The 18,571-nt window shown below is 50.1% G+C and overlaps 1 protein-coding gene across 1 annotated transcript in view; it reads left to right on the top strand.

The window, feature by feature from the left end:
• Window positions 1-18,320, top strand: part of ASMT (acetylserotonin O-methyltransferase) — a 51,979-nt gene extending 33,659 nt beyond the window's left edge. The window contains exons 5-6 of the transcript XR_011565438.1: window positions 7,641-11,290; window positions 18,115-18,320. The gene's annotated coding sequence lies outside the window, so the exon portion shown is untranslated. The remainder of the gene's footprint in view (window positions 1-7,640; window positions 11,291-18,114) is intronic.
• The last annotated feature ends 251 nt before the right edge of the window (window positions 18,321-18,571 follow it).

The raw sequence follows: 18,571 nt of genomic DNA, 5'->3' as shown, positions 1-18,571 counted from the left end.
GAGGTGATGGTCAGTGTTGATGTGATTCTGGTGAAGCAGGAGTTCACGCAAACATTTCTCTTTGCAAAGAGTCTTCTGTTAGTCACCAGGAGTTGATGTCATCTCCCCATGAAGAGATTTAGTGCTTTCCAGATATGACAAGATGCAAGAGCTGGCTTCATAACATTGGCTCCTGAAAATATCTATGTGAAGACCTGTCCCACCAGTCTTTCCCAGAGCGCACATGCCTGATGTCTGCTCTCCACCCTGAGTTCCTTTCGGGGGGTGTCGAAGGTCTGCAGCTGCAGCAGCAGCTGATTTAATCCTTGTCGAGGTGGAAGGCGGGTGCCGTTTTGTAGTGGGAAAAGCAGAAGGAACCGGGTGTTTTTTTTTGTTTAGTGGGAAGAAAATCCTGCATTTGTGGCTGAACCAGCCAGGCACAACCGTCCTGCTCCCCTTGCAGGCATGAGCCGTTGTTCAGTTAAGTTCAGTCGCTCAGTCGTGTCCGACTCTCTGCGACCCCGTGGACTGCTGCATGCCAGGCCTCCCTATCCATCGCCAACTCCTGGAGTCTACCCAGACTCACGTCCATTGAGTGGGTGATGGCATCCAACCATCTCCTCCTCTGCCGTCCCCTTCTCCTCCTGCCTTCAGGTTGGAGCCACGTTGGACAGAAGTGAGTGACCTGGGGACCCACTCCTTGCGGTTGGAGTTGAAGTGGGGCTAAGCCGTTTACCCCTGTGGGGTCTGCACTAAGTCAGCTCATATCAGGGTTGAACTGAATGGTAGGGCGCCCAGAAGGTGTCCGAAGAGAACTGGGCCATTGCTCGGTGTGGAAAAGCCACCCTTTGGGTGTCGGAAGAGCTTTGAGCAGAGAGAGAGTTTTCCTTTAACTACTACAAAAATTTTTTTTCAGCTGTTTAGAGCAAACACCTCCTGCTGGCTGAACTCCCTGCTCTTGCTATTTTTTCCTGTAAGCAGAGTTCCTCTCTCTCGTCAGAATTCTCTAGAACACCAGTTAGATCCTGTCTGTACTTGTTAACCATCTCCCACCGCCATGGCTCTCGTGGCTGTTAGGAAAAAAAGCTCAAATTGCCTCACCTGTTTGGCGGCTGGCGAAGGCGCACGCGGCGATGGGTGGTCCCTGATGTAACGAACACGCTTAGAAAGTGAACGCTGCCCAGCCGTGTCTGACTCTTTGTGACCCCCTGGCCTATACAGTCCATGGGATTCTCCAGGGCAGAATACTGCAGTGGGTTGCCATTTCCGCCTCCAGGGGATCTTTCCCACCCAGGGATCGAACATGGGTCTCCGTGTCTCCTCCATTGCAGACAGATTCTTTACCTGTTGAGCCTTCGGGAAGAACTGTATTATAAAAGGTTACAATAAGTTGTTATAAGTGACCACAGATCAGGTGGTTTAAAACCACAGACACGGAAGATGTATATCCTCCCTGAGTCCTGGAGACCAGACGTCTGAGGTCGGGGGGTCCCAGGGCTGGGTTCCCTGCAGAGGCTCCAAGGGAGGGTCCTTCCCGCCTCTTCGGGCTTCTGAAGGCTCTGGGCGTTCATCCCTGGGCTGGTGGCCGCCTCCCTCCCGTCTCTGCCTCCGTCTCCACATGGCTTCTCCTCTGTGTCCGTGTCTTGGGTTTAGGGCCACCCCCATCCAGGAGGACCTCATCTCAGACCCTTCATTTCATCACACCTGCAGAGACCTAGTTTCCAGAGAAGGTCCCGTTCTGAAGTTCAGGCTAGCACCTAACACTTTGGGGTGGGGAGAGACAATTCCGTTGACAACAGCCTCCTCCAGGCCGCATGTGATATATATATTTTATTTGGGTGAACATGCACACTTGACCTGCGATGAGTGCCTTAACACACGTGGAAAGTTTCCTCCTGAAAGCCTTGGTCCTCCTTGTGAAGGAGGACACCTTTTATCTAGCACGGGCGAGACCCTCTCACTTTGTCAGCGGCCAGCGGTTCCCGTAAAACGCGGACATCAGAGTTGTTTTGGGTGAAGCCCATCCGGGGTGGACTGACCAAGCTCCTCAGCTCTCGGGGGCTCTGCCTTTGAAAGACAGCCTCTGGATGCGGGTTGCCTTAACCACGGTCGTGAGGGCGTCTTGGGACGCGTGCCCGTCTGCCTTGTCCTTCCATATGTATGCTGGCGTTGCCTGGAGTTTGCTCAGCCTCAAAGAGATCGGGTCGTGTTTTCTGGCTGGCTCGTGACCCAGGCTGATGTGTACAAAGAGTTGCCATTTCAGAATTAGGGGCACCCGGATCCCAGGGGAGAAAAAAGAGGCATGTTGTTAGCACCAAGGTCTGGACGTGTTGACGTTTGTGCGTTTGAGGAGTTGAGGAAAAGGTTGGAGGCATACTGGGGCGCTGATCCTGGGACCAGCCCGGAAGATTTCAGACCAGATGGGTGTCCCGTGTGGCTCAGATGGTACAGAATCCACCTGCAATGCGGGAGACCTGGGTTCAATCGATCCCTGGGTGGGGAAGATTCCCCAGGAGGGCATGGCACACCGCTCTGGTATTCTTGCCTGGAGAATCCCATGGGCAGAGGAACCTGGGGGGGCTATGCAGTCCACAGGGTCATAAAGAGCCGGACACGACTGAGTGACTGAGCACAGCACACACACCTTCTTGCAGTTGCGTTCTCTCTGTGTCTGTGACCATAAGACAGTCGTGAGGGCGTCTTGGGACGCGTGCCCGTCTGCCTTGTCCTTCCATACGTATGCTGGCGTTGCCTGGAGTTTGCTCAGCCTCAAAGGGATCGGGTCATGTTTTCTGGCTGGCGCCTGAGCTTGGCTTCCCGCAGACACCGCTGAGCACCACAGCGCCTTCATGGTTCCTGGGACGGCAGGAAATAGAGAGAGAGGTTGTCTTCCCTGGGTGAGGAAGTCGCCGTGGTGGTGGGGGGAGATGCTGAGTGCCTCGGTCACCTGCAGCTCACCCCAGACCACAGGCAGAGTCCGGGCGCCTTGGAGGACACTCATCTCCTCGAGACAGGGGACCCCCAGCGTCTGGGATCCGGTGCCTGACGATCTGAGGTTGCAGCTGGCGTGAGAATAATAGAAATGACGTGCTTGATCAACGCGATGCGCTGAATCAACCTGAAACCATCCTCTCCCCGCATCGCTCCGTGAAAAATTGTCTTCTGTGAAAGCGGTCCCTGGTACCTAAAAGCTTGGGGAGCAGTGCGTTGGAAGGATGGAGCCCGCCACTTTGCTGTGGAAGGCTGTGAAGGGGGATGGTCCCTGAGGCTGTGTGTGTGTGTCCAGGTTTTTGTCGGTCTGTGTGTGTGTGTGTGTGTGTGTATATCTGTCTCGGCGTCTGCATTCATCACTGCATCTGGGCGTCTCTGTCTAAAGCTCTGCGTGTGTCCCGTTTACCACGCACCTGTGTGTGTGCGTTTAGAGGTCTGCACCCACCTCTTTTCATGAATCTCAGCGTGTGCATTTAGAGTGTGGTGACTTCTCTGGTCATGGATCCCAGGCTCCACAGCCGTGGTGCACAGGCTTGGCTGTTTCCCTGCATGTGGGATATCCCCGGACCAGGGATGGAACCCGCGTCTCCAGCATCAGCAGGCAGATTCTTTCCCACGGAGCCACCAGGGAAGCCCTGGCTCTGCATTTATATGTCTGTGTGTGTCTGTATTTCTTCCTCTCTCCGTGAGTCTGTGTTTATATGCGTGTGTTTCTCGTGTCTCTGTGTTTCTCGTATCTCTGTGTTTCTCATGCGTCTGTGTGGGTCCGCAGTTATACGCCCGGGAGCGTCTATATCTCTTCCTGTTTCTCTGTGTCCGTATTTATGACTGCGTCTGTACGTCTGTGTTTTTCCTGCCTCTGTGTGCGTCTGTGCACATTGATCTGTGTCTCTGTATTTATTATTGCGTCTGTGTTTCTCGTGTGTCTGCGTTTATACGCCCGGGAGCATCTATATTTACTCCTCTTTCCGTGTGTCCGTATTTATCACTGCATCTGTACGTCTGTACTTTTCATGCATCCGTGAGCTTCCCACACGGCTGTGTTCCCCGAGTCGCTCTCTCAGTGACAGCAGTGACCTCTCTGACCTCACTGATCTCTCAGTGACCAGGGACTCCTGTGCCATAATGCCTGATTTAGGGGTGATTATACGTTGCTCCAATCCCTGGGTCTGAACAGAACCCTGGGATCGTGAATGAAAACTTTAAGCATCGGGACTGCCCTGGGGGTCCCGTGGCTAAGACTCTGCACCGCCAGGGAAGCGGGGCAGGTTCCATCCCTAGGTATGGAAAGGGATCCCACATGCTGCAACCACGTCCTGTGCAGCGAATACATAAATATTAAAAAAAAAAAAAAACCTCAGTAACCATGCACTGCTGCTGCATTGCACGCAGATTCTTTACCAGCTGAGCCACCGGGGAAGCCCAAGAATCCCGGAGTGCATAGTGCATCCCTTCTCAAGAGGCTGCAGATACTGGGAGCGCCCCTGAGGAGAACACGTGGACGGGGGCATTCACCCCCGGGGGGCACTTGGCCCGATTCTTGAAGCCCCCCTGGGAACCATAAGGTTATTACAGAGTATTGAGCAGAGTTCCCTGTGCTGTCCAGCAGGTCCTTGCTGGCTCTCCGTGTTAAATACAGCAGTGTGTCCATGTCCATCCCAGACTCCCTAACTATCCATCTCCCATGGCAAGAAGTTAATTTTCTAAGTCTGTGAGTCTCTTTCTGTTTTGTAAGTCCATTTGTAACATTTCTTCTTAGAGTCCACATATAAGGGATGTCATATTTCTCTTTCTCTGACTTCAAATGGCATTATTTCACTCTTTTTTACGGCTGCATAATATTCCACCGTATATATGCAGCACATCTTCTTCATCCCCTCATCTGCCAATGGACGTCTAGCTTGCTTCCACGTCCTGGCTCTTGTAAGCTGTGCTGCGGTGAACACATGGGTCCCTGTATCTTTTCAGATGCTGGATTTCACCGTTTATGCGCTCAGGAGTGGGACTGCAGGATGATATGGTCAGCTCTCTCAATTTTGATCGAGTTAATGATGGAGTCTTCAAAACTGAAATAATGCTAGTTTTCCGTTTGCACCACTTTCTGATTTTTTTTTTCTTCCTGAGACGTGGGTTCCTGAACTGTTTTGCCTTCTCAGCGCGCTCCTTCGCATCCCGTCTCTCTCCTCTTTGTCCTCGCCACGCCGCGTTCCGCCGTATTCACTTGAATTGCCTCCTCCGCTCTCCATTCTTAGGACCCCGGGCCTCCGAGGCTCTGAATTTCGTGGAACCGCACAAGCATCCATGTGTTACAGTTTGGCAGAGGGTGGGGGACTGTCCTTGGTGAAGATCCCAGGTGATGGAAGTGCCCGATACGGGATCTGGGGGGGTGCCTGCTGTGGTTCCGCGAGGAGAAGCGTGTTATTCACAGCCTAAAAGTTGACAGTTAGGTTTTATTCAGGCAGGGGCGGGGGAATTTTTTGGACTCCCAAGCCTGGGAGGCAGTATTTCAACTGACCGTGAGAGAAGAGGAGGCGAGGGGAAGAGCCAGGTTATACAGAAATTTTGCAACAAAAGACAGGTATTGTGAACATCAAGAGATGATTGTAAAGAATGCCCGATAGTCCACGCCTTCCTCAGTGGCTCAGATGGTAAAGAATCTGCCTGCAACGCAGGAGACCCAGTTTCAGTCCCTGGGTGGGGAAGATCCCCTGGAGGGAGGGCATGGGAACCCACTCCAGTATCCTTGCCTGGAGAATCCCATGGACAGAGGAGCCTGCTGGGCTACAGTCCACGGGGTCACAGAGAGTCGGACACGACGGAGGGACAAACACATTCACATTTGGAGGCTTTGAAGTTGCCGTTGGCCTGTGCATCCGTGTTTATTGATGTGACCGGAGATACTCCATTTTACACAGCCGTCGTTTACAAGACTGAGCTTTCTTCCAAAGGGCAGGGACTCAGTTAGGAGGAGTCACTGCCCGGCGTGTGTCCCGAAACTGCCTGAGACACTGTTATTTCCTGCGGTCCTCTGAGCGGTCAAGCAGGAGTCTGGACATCACAGCATCACGTGAACAAACGAGGAGCCAGGAGGGTAAGACCGAAGGACTCTGCTTCTTCTTCTTCCTGAAGTGGGAAAGTTCTGGGCATGTCCCCAAAGCCCCCAGAGGAGCTACAGACCCCCTCCCCACTCCAGGGACATAACGAGAAGTGCATTTCGTCTCTGCCCGTTTCCCATTTCAGTCGCTCAGTCGTGTCCGCCTCTTTGCGACCCCACGAACCGCAGCACGCCAGGCCTCCCTGTCCATCACCAGCTCCCGGAGTCCACCCAAACCCATGTCCATTGAGTCGGGTATGCCATCCAGCCATCCCGTCCTCTGTCGTCCCCTTCTCCTCCTGCCTTCAATCTTTCCCAGCATCAGGGTATTTGCCAATGAGTCAGTTCTTTGCTTCAGGTGGCCAGAGTATTGGAGCTTCAGCTTCAGCATCAGTCCTTCCAGTGAATATTCAGGACTCATTTCCCTTAGGCTGGACTGGTTTCATCCCCCCTTGGCTACTGATTTCATCAGTCATGCCTGCAGGACTGTGGACTGAAAAGGTCACTTATATTGTCGGGAAAAAAAAAACACACAACCTATGTCGACAGGAAACTGTTCCCACCATTGTTAATCGGCTCTGTTCTAGTATAAAATAAAAAGTTTTTAAAGAATGAAATTGTCAGGATCTGTGTGCGGGTTGGAAAAGAATTTCCAGACATGAGGCTTAAGAAGAATTAACTTTATTAGAGTGGAAGATGCTGTTAGAACAGGGGGCTGGCTCAAGAGAGAGCCAAACCCTTTTGCAGGCTACCAGCCGATTTTTATAGCCTCAAGACAGAGACATTTCCTGCTGGCAGCATGGCATTAGCTGAGTGGTTAGGATGCTATCTAGGCTGGACGCTAGGGTGGGTATTTTACCTAATACGGTGTCAGGGAACTGGCTGGTTTACATCTGGAGTCTCATGGCAACAGTTGCTATGGGGCTTGGTCCGTTCCAGAGATTTTTGTCCTCTGACCTTGCTATATGGTTCCGCAAAAAATGAGCTTAACAATTAAGAGAATGCACAACGTAGGCTTTCCTGGTGGCGCAGATGGTAAAGAATCTGCGGACAATGAAGGAGACCTGGTTTCGATTCCTGAGTCTGGAAGAGCCCCTGGAGAAGGGACTGGAAACCCACTCCAGTGTTCTTGCCTGGAGAATCCCATGGACAGAGGAGCCTGGCGGGCTACAGTCCATGGGGTCGCAAAGAGTCAGACACAACTGAGCAAGTAGCAACAACTTATGTCCAGCTGAAACTGTCACAGCATTGTTAATCGTCCCTAAGAAAGTGTTAGTCGCTCAATTGTGTCTGAGACTTTGTGACTCCATGCTGTGTGGATGGTAGCCTGCCAGGCTCCTCTGTCCGTGGGATTCTCCAGGCCAGAATACAGGACTTGATCGCTATGCCCTCCTCCAGGGGAATCTTCCCGACCCAGGGGTGGAACCCAGGTCTCCCTCATTGCAGGCAGATTCTTTACCGTCTGAGCCACCGGGGTATTCTCCACTATAAAATGATAAATTTTAAAAAGTAAAAAGAATTTAGCAGTTAAAAGGAAATGCACAACTTATATGTTGAATCGTGTTTCATTTGGCAGAGAAAACTGAGGAATTAAGCCCAGAAGGCAGCCTGTCAGATCGCTGTGAGGGGCCGCTGCGAAGAGATGGGAGAGCGGCAGGTTGTGGAGGAGTTTTTGCAACAAAAACCAGGTAGTGGGAACACTGAAAGATTCCTGTTAATGAAAGAAACCAGGCGTCTCCAGGTAACGAATTCATAGCTTTTCTTTGTATGGTTGATCTTCCGTTGCCAAGTCGTGTCTGACTCTGCAAACCTCAGTGACTGCAGCATGCCAGGCCTCCCTGTCCATCACCAACTCCCGGAGTTTACCTAAACTCACGTCCATCGAGTCGGTGATGCCATCCAACCGTCTCATCCTCTGTCGTCCCCTTCTCCTCCCACCTTTGATCTCTCCCAGCATCAGGGTCTTTCCAATGAGTCAGTTCCTCGCACGAGGTGGCCAAATGATTGGAGCTTCAGCATCAGTCCTTCTAATGAATATTGAGGACTGATTTCCTTTAGGATGGACTGGTTGGATCTCCTTGCAGTCCAAGGGACTCTCAAGAGTCTTCTCCAACACCACAGTTCAAAAGCATCAATCCTTTGGTGCTCAGCTTTCTTTACAGTCCAACTCTCACATCCATAGATGACCAGTGGAAAAACCATAGCTTTGACCAGACGGACCTTTGTCAGCAAAGAGACAAAAAGCAGGCGTCCTGTTTGCTCCCCCAGGGCCCTCCTTCCTGCCTGAAGGAAGTGGTTCGTAGCTTGACCGACAGCTGCTGTGTCCTTTGTTGACTTGGCAGGAGACACTTTCCACTCACTGCTAACTATCAATCGACAAAGGGTGCTGAGGCCTCCAGCCCTCTTGCCCCAACAGTGACCCCGAGGGATTCAGGAGGGGAGAGAAAAGGATGCCGGCCCCAGATAAGCACAGACTCTGTTGCATCTTCCCACAGACAGAGAAGCATTGGGGACCTCCCTCGTGGTCGAGTGGTTAAGACTCTGCCTTGCAAAGCCGGGGATGTGGGATCGATTCCTGGCTGGGGGACTAAGATCCCACGTGCTGTGGAGCAGCTACGTCCTGACACAATCAAATAAAGAAATACTTAAAAAAAAGTTCTTTTAAGAAAAGACGCTGCCTTACAAGGCAAGGGGTGCTGGTTCGATCCCTGGTTGGGGAATTAACATCCCACTCGCCTTGTGGTCAAACCGGTCCATCCTAAAGGAAATCAGTCCTGAATATTCCTTGGAAGGCCTGAAGCTGAAACTCCAATACTTTGGCCACCTGATGCAAAGACCTGACTCATTGGAAAAGACCCTGATGCTGGGAAAGACTGAGGGCAGGAGGAGAAGGGGACGACAGAGGATGAGATGGTTGGATGGCATCACCGACTTGATGGACATGAGTTTGAGTGAACTCCAGGACTTGGCAAAGGACAGGGAGGCCTGGCGTGCTGCAGCCCACGGGGTCCAAAGAGCCGGACACGACTGAGCGACTGAACTGAACTGAGAATTTGAGAGCTGTGTTTTATTCAGTGGGGGAATTTTTAGGGCTTCAAGCCCACGGTCAAAGCCAGTCAAGTCAGAGGATAAGACAGGTTATCAACGAGGCTCTGCAAACAAAGACCAGGTCGTCCGAACGTCAAAAGATGAGTGTGAGTTAAAGAAAGCGATGTCCCGAGTTACGGAGCGCAGTGCCTGTCTGTGTATGGGACGAGGCAAGAGTCTGGATTCTCTGAATCACTCCTTTCACACGCATCCAGGTGTCTGCCGTCAACACCCCGTGTGTTCGCCACCTGAGCTTCCCCAGGGCTCTCTGTGGGGAGCTGGCTGCGGTCAGATGGCCGCTAGATGACAGGTCTCCCTTCCCTTCCTGAGCTCCCTCTGGGCTCACCGGCTCACCGTCCGTGAAGGCTCGCATCGCCGATGACTCTGACAGCCTTTGTTTACTGACTCGGAAGGAAATATTCCATTTCTGAAATCCCGTGAGGACGCTGCCTGTGTAAGTTCTGTACGCCCCTCTGGCAGGTTAGGGATCCCATAAAACGGGGTTGTGGAACCTCCCGTTTCTACCCCATTGATCGGAAGCACGGGGGCATTTGTGGGCGTATTCCCGGGACTCTTCATGGGCGTCTGAGGTGGGCGCTGTTTTGTCAGGCTGAGCCCTTACCCTGTGGCTTCAGCTCGTCCCTTCACAGTCATGTCTGGACTGAATTACATGGTTGGGCACCCAGCTGGTGTCTTGAAATCTGAAGGGTTACTTGATCTGGAGGCCAGAGGAATTGAGAGTAACATGATATATTAACAGAAACAGCACAGAGTATAGTAGTTTCTGCCGTTTAGTCGCTCAGTCGTGTCAGATTCTTTGCGACCCCATGGACTGTAGCCCACCAGTCTCCTCTGCCCGTGGGATTCTCCAGGCAAGAATACTGGAGCGGGTTGCTATGGAGTGCGTTCCTATGGCCGGGGGATCTTTCTGACTCAGGAACGGAACCCGTATCTCCTGCATTGGCAGGCAGATTCTTTACCATGTGAGCCACCAGGGACGCCCACCTCTCTCGGAAAAAAACAAGCTGCTGGGGATCACCTCTCAGATAACTTGCTTGTTGTAGTTCACTCAGTCGTGTCTGACTCTCTGCAACCCCGTGGACTGCAGCACGCCAGGCCTCCCTGTCCATCACCATCTCCCGGAGTTTGCTCAAACTCATGGCCGTTGAGTCAGTGATGCCATCCAACCATCTCATCCTTCCTTGCTCCCTACTCTTTGAGGATCTGCGTGGGAGGAACGTTTGGGGTGCAGAACTCCCCTACCCTCTGTGCTCTTGAAGAAGCATGAAAAAAACACAGGAACAACAGCAGCCACCAATCGGCTCATTTTTCAAAATCTGTGTGCAGCTCGTGGTATGTGGATGGAACGGGGTCTTCTGTGTATGGACTTGCGGTCACAGGCTGATTCTTTGCCTTGGACGGCAACATAAATGTCCTTCAACAGGGATGGATACAGAAGATGTGGGGTGTGTGTGTGTGTGTGTGTGTGATGGAATATTACTCAGCCATTAAAAACAATGAAATAATGCCATTTGCAGCTGCATGGATGAACCTAGAAAGTCTCGTACTCAGTGAAGTAAGTGAGACAGAGAAGGAGAACTATCCTATGACGTCCCTTATATGTGAAACCTAAAAAGAAACGATACAAATGAGCTTACAAACAAAACAGAAACAGATTCAAGAGAGTTTATGGCTGCTGGTGGGAAAGGTAGGGGGAAGGGATAGTCAGGGAGTCTGGGATGGACATGGACACACTGCTGTGTTTAACATGGAGAACCAGCAAGGACCTGCTGGACAGCACAGGGAACTCTGCTCAGTGTCACGTGGTGGCCTGGATGAGAGGGGAGTTTGGGGGAGAATGGATACGTGTGTATGTGTGGGTGAGTCCCTTCGTTGACCGCCTGAAACCATCCCAACATTGTTCATCAGCTCTACCTCAAAACAAAATGAAAAGTTTAAAGCAAGAATAACCTGGTTCTTCGCAACTAGAGATGGTCCTGTGAAGTGAGTTAAGTCAGACAGAGATGAATGCCAGATGATGTCACTCAGCTGTGAAGTGCAAAATATGACACAAGATGAATTGACCCGAGAAAGAGAAGCAGAGTCCCAGACACAGAGGACAGAACAGCAGTTGCCAAGGTGAGGGGGTGACGGATGGAAGGGCTGGGAGTTTGGGGTTTCTGGATGGAAACTATTCTGTGTAGGATGGATAATCCAAGTCCTCCTGTAGAGCCCAGGCAACTCTGTGCAATATCTTGAGATAAACCGTCACGGAAAGCAATGCTTTATTTAAAATACGTGATCCTTGTTTGCTCAAAGGCGTCAGGAGAAGGGTGAGCGGTAGGATACCCACGGACAGAGGAGCCCGGTGGGCTACAGTCCACGGGGTCACAGAGAGTCGGACAGGACTCAGCGACTAACAGTCTTTACTTTGAAGGGGCAAAAAGCCCCTCTGTGAAGGTGACAGCTACGTACCCTAAGAGACAGCTATCACTGTTTCGTATCAATGACCCAAACGGTTTTCTTCTCTGACCACAGATAACGAGCTCCCAGTGGTTTTCCTGCTACATAATTAAATGTTCTCCAGATAGCTTCAGTCAGTAGGTAAATGGCCACATAGACTGTTTTCATTCTAATGAAAGATGCTCAAAGAATCCCCTGGATGTTTCTACGACGTCTACACTCCAGACGGGAAAAAAATCGCAACAGAAGCAGCAATATTTCTGCTTATTTCTGCTCTGCAGATAGGTGCATCCGTAATATTTTTCTAGATTCCACCTATATGTGTTCATACATGATATTTGTTTTTCTCTTTCTGACTTACTTTGTAAGATAGTCTCTAGGTCCATGCCTGTCACTGCAGAATGCATTGCTCCATTCTTTTTCATGGCCGAGTAATATTCCACCATACATAAGTATCTTCTTTATCCGTTCATCTGTTGATGGACATCTAGGTTGCTTCTCTGTTCTGGCTGTTATAAATAGTGCAGTTGTCAACATTTTGCAGTGAGGATGTCTTTTTGAATTAAGGTTTGCTCCCGGTGTAGAGATGCAGACGTAGAGACAAATGTACGGACCCCAAGAGGAGTAGGGGGTGGAATGAATTGGGAGATTGGGATTGAGACTCACACGTTATTCGTTCAGTTCAGTCCAGTCACTCAGTCGTGTCTGACTCTTTTCGACCCCATGGACTGCAGCACGCCAGGCCTCCATGTCCGTCACCAACTCCCAGAGTTTGCTCAAACCCATGTCCATTGAGTTGGTGATGCCATCCAACCATCTCATCCTGTGTCATCCCCTTCTCCTCCTGCCCTCAATCTTTCCCATGTATGTGTGTTAATATATGATATTTGTTCTTCTCTTTCTGACTGACTTCAATGTATAACAAGCTGTCGGTCCATCCGCTTCACTAAAGTGAAAGTCGCTTCAGTCGTGTCTGACTCTTTTCGAACCCATGGACTGTAGCCTGCCAGGCTTCTCTGTCCATGAGATTCTCCAGGGCAGAATACTGGAGTGGGTAGCCCTTCCCTTCTCCAGGGGACCTTCCCGACCCAGGGATCAAACGCAGGTCTCCCGCATTGCAGGTGGATTCTTTACCGTCTGAACCAGGGAAGCCCATCCACTTCACTAGATTGGACTCAAATTTGGTCTTTTTTATGGCCACGTAATATTCCAGTGTATATATGTACCACCTCTCTTTTGAGTTCATGTATCACAAACCCTTCAGGGACACAGACGCAACAAAAAAGCCTTTGTTTATAAGTCAAATGTTTCCATTGTTAAAAAAGGGAAACATAAAATCATTGACATGGTGTCCCTTTATCAGCTGAGTCTCCCGACAGCCACCTTGGCGCTGAGTATCTCCTTTCCCACGGTTCCTCAGATTGGCCTCCGTCATTGCAGTAAAGAAGCAAATCTGCGTGCTGTCTATTCTTGATGGTTGTTATCCCAATTCTGATGTTAATGGAAGGGACTCCAGCCTGGAATACCAGGAGATGCAGGGAACCGTGGGGATGGTCATCTTTCCTCGTTCAAGGTCGTCTCAGTGTCGCAGAGCTGCAAGGGCATCAACAGATACCCCGCTCCTCCGTGTCACAGGTTCTCTGTTCTCCTCCACCATCAGCGGATCCTCAGCCAAGGGGTGAGGAATACACAGAGGTCCTTTCCCTGAGCTTGTTTTCCAACGTGTGCAGCAGGGAGCGGCTGCTTGCTGCTGGAAGTAGGGTCTCTGCTTCCCAGACCGGACCACAGGGGCCTCCGGGGCCCGCAGTTAGGGCTCAGGTCCCTCGTCTTGCCTGTCTAGTCAAGAACAAACTCAGGCAGGGAGGCACACGGCAGACAGTAAAGTCAAAAGGCTACTGAAAAGAAAAGTACCTGCGGAAAGGCACCAGGGTGAGCTCAGAGAGAGAGTCGTGTCTTTGGGAACTTTAAATTCTTTATTGTTGTTGCTCAGTGGCTCAGTCGTGTCTGACTCTGCGACCCCATGGACTGCAGCACGCCAGGCCTCCCTGTCTATCACCATCTCCCGGAGTTTGCTCAAACTCACGTCCACTGAGTCAGTGATGCCATCCAGCCATCTCATCCTCTGTCGTCCCCTTCTCTTCCTGCCCACAATCCCCCCAACCCGCGGTTAATTTGTCTCAGGACCCTCCCCTGGAGGGCGCACGCACACCCTAGCGTACCTATATCTTGAAGGGAAGGCTTCTGGGAGGAGCAGGACTCATTATGGTCTGGGATTATGCTCTGACTTTTGACTGCAAGGAGCCTTTCTGCGTAGGTGTGGTGTCTCCCTTATCAGACAGGCTTTTTCCCCTTCCTTGTCCCTGCCTTGATCATTCCCTTGAGGGAAGAGAAAAAGACTGGCTAACCACCCTGTTTTTGGTTGGTTGCAAAGTCCTCAGCTGCAGCCCACCTATCTCTCATCTCAAGACTTGCAAGTGGAAAAATGTGAAATTGTAATTCACTCCATCCTGTCTGCCTCTTTGTGACCCCATGGACTGTAGCCCCACCAGGCTCCTCTGTCCATGGGATTCTCCAGGCAGGAATACTGGAGTGGGTTGCCATGCCCTCCTCCAGGGGATCTTCCCCACCCAGGGATCTAAGTTAGGTCTCCTGCATTGCAGGCAGGTGGAAGGGTGGCTGATTGTAAATTTGCAACCTTGAACCCGTCTGTCTTCCTACCTCAAGCTGATGCCTGTCTGGCTCTGGGCTCCTCCATCTGTTTGGCCAGCTCAAGAGTCCCCGTCCCTCCCTCTGGGGAAAGATTCCTGCAATTTGCCCGATGGATTTTGTTTGCTGATGCCCTGGAGCAGGAGCCGGGACCCTCGGGGATGACCTTGCACTTTGCAGACCGCAGCACTGCAATTCCTGGATTCATGGGAAACACCCATCCCTAGCTGGGCATCCCTGGTGGCTCAGATGGTAAAGAGTCTGCCTCCAGTACAGGAGACGTGGGTTCCGTCCCTGGGTCGGGAAGATCCCTTGGAGGAGGAAATGGCAACTCACTCCAGTATTCTTGCCTGAGGAATCCCAGGGACAGAGGAGCCTGGGGGGCTACAGTCCTCCGGTCACAAAGAGATAAGACTGAGCGACTTAACACAACACACCCACCCCCAACCCGCACTTGAAGGCCCCTGGACATTCCAAGTCTTCTTCCCAGAGAAAGGGAGGAAGCCACCTTCTGCAAGGGAGGGATGCCTTCATCTGCATTCCGCTTCAGATGGAAATTCTTCACACAATAGTCCTTTCTCCTCATTTCTAGCCAGAGAGGCTTGAGTAATTTTCTTTCAGAGAAGGAACTTTTAGTATTTTTGGGGGTGGGGAGGGGAGTAGGGGGGTCAGAAAGGAAGATTATAATCTCATTTCTCTAAGAATTAAAAAAGAGAGCGACGTGTTGTTTTGAACTATTTACAGATTTTTAAAACATACGTTTGTAGTGTGTTGATATAAAAGTAAATGCAATTGTCACGGACGAGGCGAGTATGTGTCACCCTATTAAAAGCAAATGTAGATGAAGAAATATGTAACATGTCTGGATATTAAAAGCAAATATTGAGGAAGAAAATATAGAAAATGTCAGCACATTAAATGCAAATATAGACAAAGAAGCTATGTAAAATGTCACCATATGACTTGCAAATATAGACAAATGAAGACAATATATAAAATGCCATAATATTGAAAGCAAATAGAGACATAAAAAGAAAATATGTAAAATATTACCCCATTCAAAGCAAATGTAGAAAAAAGTACATAAAATGTCACCATATGAAATGCAAACACAGACAAATAGACAGGATATAAAATGTCATACTATTAAATGTAAATCTCGACAAAGACAATATATGAAGTGTCACCATAATGAATGCAAATGTAGGCAAAGAAAATGTGCAAAATGTCCCCAGATTAAATGAAAATTTAGACAAAGACTATATAATGCCACAGTATTAAAAGAAATACAGACAAATAAGAGAAAATATGTAAGCTGTCACCAGATTAAAAGCGAATATAAAAGAAAAAATATATAGAATGTCACCATATTAAATGCAAATGTAGACAGAGCCAACACATAAGACAGCATCAGACTAAATGCAAATGTTGATAAAGAGAGTGTATAGTGTCAGCACAGTGAGTGCAGATATGGGCAAAGATAATACCTAAAGTGTTACCGTTGTAAATGCAAATATAGACAAAGACAATATATAAAATGCCATAATATGAAAAGCACCTACAGACCAATAAAGAAAATGTGAAAAAGCACAATATTAAATGCAAAGAAAGAAAGTGAAAGAAAGAGACGCTGCTCAGTCGTGTCCGAGTCTCTGCGACCCCACGGACTGTAGCAAATATAAATAAAAATTGTTTCAAGTTCTTGCATCTGCTCCCTCTTAAATATGTGCTGACATTTTATCTATTTTCTTCCTCTATATTTGCTTTTAATCTGCTGACGTGTTACATGTGTCTTTGGCTATATCCACCCCACTGAAGAAACGATGGTGCTCTAAGGAAAGCATCCTGGGTAGGCTAAGTGCTCCGCCAGCTCGATGTCCTTATGATCCTCACTCGTATAATGTCTGCTATGCTCAGTCGTGTCCGACTCTTTGACACCCCATGGACTGTCGCCCACCAGGCTCCTCTGGCCATGGGATTCTCCAGGCAAGAAGACTGGAGTGGGCTGCCATTTCCTCCTCAAGGAGACCTTCCTGACCCAGGGATGGCACTGGCGTCTCCTGCATTCATTGCCTGTCGGTTCCTTACCACTAACGCCACCTTCTCTGTGCTGAGAACCGTGGTACTGGAGCTCCTCAGAGTCCTCAGAAATGACACCAGTAGGTTCCACTAGCATAACATCCCAGAAATCCAGGTTACAATTCAATCTTTACAGCAATAGCCAGAAAAGTCTCAATGTCTGGAAAAGATGCTCAACACACATCTACCTGAAGATGACATAGATACTGGAATCATCACAGATATAGTTTTTTATTTTATTTGGAATTTAAAAAAACCAACTTTAACGTATAATATATATAAAATAAAGTCTTCCCTAGTGACTCAGCTGGTCAAGAATCTGCCTGCAATGCGGGAGAGCCAGGTTCGATCCCTGAGTTGGGAAGATCTGCTGGAGGAGGGCATGGCAACCCACTCCAGTATTCCTGCCAGGAGAATCCCATGGACAGAGGAGCCTGGTGGGCTACAGTCCACGGGTTCACAGAGAGTTGGACACGACTGAGCGACTCACACTGCACAGGTTTGTGCTATGTCAGTTACGTTTTCGGGAGAACTACGTGTGCTGAGCTGATGCATGGAGCCTACTGGCGGAGAAATTCAATATTTGTTCATAACAGTGTGAACCTATCGGAGTCCCCGGTTTCTGCCGTGCTTTCCTGGGTGTCTGCAGCTCTGATGGGTTATCTGCAGAGATGCTGGCTGTGATCATTTCAGACATGCCCGGGGAGGCGGGTGTCTCCCTTTTAAAAGGGTGCAGGAACCATCTCTGACGTCGCAAATATCCCAGGCAGTGCTGTCATTGAAAACTGACGCTCAGGGTCTTGCTCAATTCCTTCTGAAGATGCTGGATATCAGAAAAGAGACGGGCAGAGAATGTCATCAAGGACCACAGGCTCAGTCGTGTCTGACTCTCTGTGACCCCGTGGACTGCAGCCCCGCCAGGCTCCTCTGTCCATGGGATTCTCCAGGCCAGGATAGTGGAGGGGGTTGCCATGCCCTCCTCCAGGGGATCTTCCTGACCCAGGGATCGAACCCACGTCTCCTGTATTGTAGGCAGGTTCTTTACCATCTGAGCCAGCAGGGAAGCCCCGTCAGGGGACCATGTAAGGGGCAGAAACAGCTCTGAATATTTTGTAGTTTTGTGAAGTGACGTGCTGCCATTGTGCGGCTTCTGGGACTAAATAGTAACCCTCCCACCCCCACCAAATTCATGTCAAGGCACTGTTGGTCTCTGTTGGGCTTGCCGACTTCCGCTTTTTCAATCAGGGAACCGTCCTGGGGAATTCTTTGACCCCACCCCGCTCCCCAGGGACCTAAGGATGTGACTGCATTTGGAGATGAGGGTCTTTGAAGACGGGGATGAAGCTGAAATGAGGTCACTAGGGTGGGTCCTGACCCAAAGAACTGGGGTCCTCATGTCAAGAGGGGATGAGGACCCAGAAACACACACCCAGGGGCGAGCTCGTGAGCACACGGGGAGGAGACGGCCGTCCACACGCCCAGCAGAGAGGCCTCGGGAGGAGCCAGCCCTGCCCACACCTGGGTCTCACGTTATAGCCTCCGTGACTTGGGGCCATGAACGTTTATGGTTTGAGACGCTGAGTCTGCGGTACTTTGTCATGATGGCCCCCAGGGGAGTCATGCATTCCTTTAACGCTCTATCAAAGCTCAGTTGGAGATTTTAGGGGGCACGGTTAGCAATTGGAACCCCAATTATTTTCCGTTTCTGTCCACAGGTGATCCCTGGCACGGAAGCCCGAGACCTCAAGCAAGAGTCATCAGTTTCAAGCAGGTGTCGTCAAGCTACCGATTTCTCGACTAAGGTTATAAAGAGTTCGAGGCATTTCTGTAATGCTGGGTGAATTAAACATCCACGTTTTCCCCTGACATTTTTAGTAGTAAAGCATTAAAATATAGGCCATTAAAATTTGTGGCCACGTGGGGTTTTTGAAGAGTGATTTTTTTTTTCATACGTACCATTGGCTTTGGTTGGGTTTGGCGACTACCACTTTTTTTAATCAGGGAAGTGTCGTGGGGAATTATTTGAGAACGTGTGGATGACCTTGAATTTTATGTCCTGGGCAGAGTGGAGTGTTTCTCTTGTCCCCGCCAAAGCCCATAAAAGCCAGGGATTGAATGTTCATAGCCCTGGCCCAAAGCCAGCCTTGCAAAGCTGAGGGTCGGGAAGCCATT

This window comes from Bos indicus, chromosome X (genome assembly GCF_029378745.1).
Source record: "Bos indicus isolate NIAB-ARS_2022 breed Sahiwal x Tharparkar chromosome X, NIAB-ARS_B.indTharparkar_mat_pri_1.0, whole genome shotgun sequence".
NCBI classification, from domain to species: Eukaryota; Metazoa; Chordata; class Mammalia; order Artiodactyla; family Bovidae; genus Bos; species Bos indicus.
Note: the sequence above shows the minus strand (reverse complement) of the source record. Positions and strands in the feature narration are given on the sequence as shown.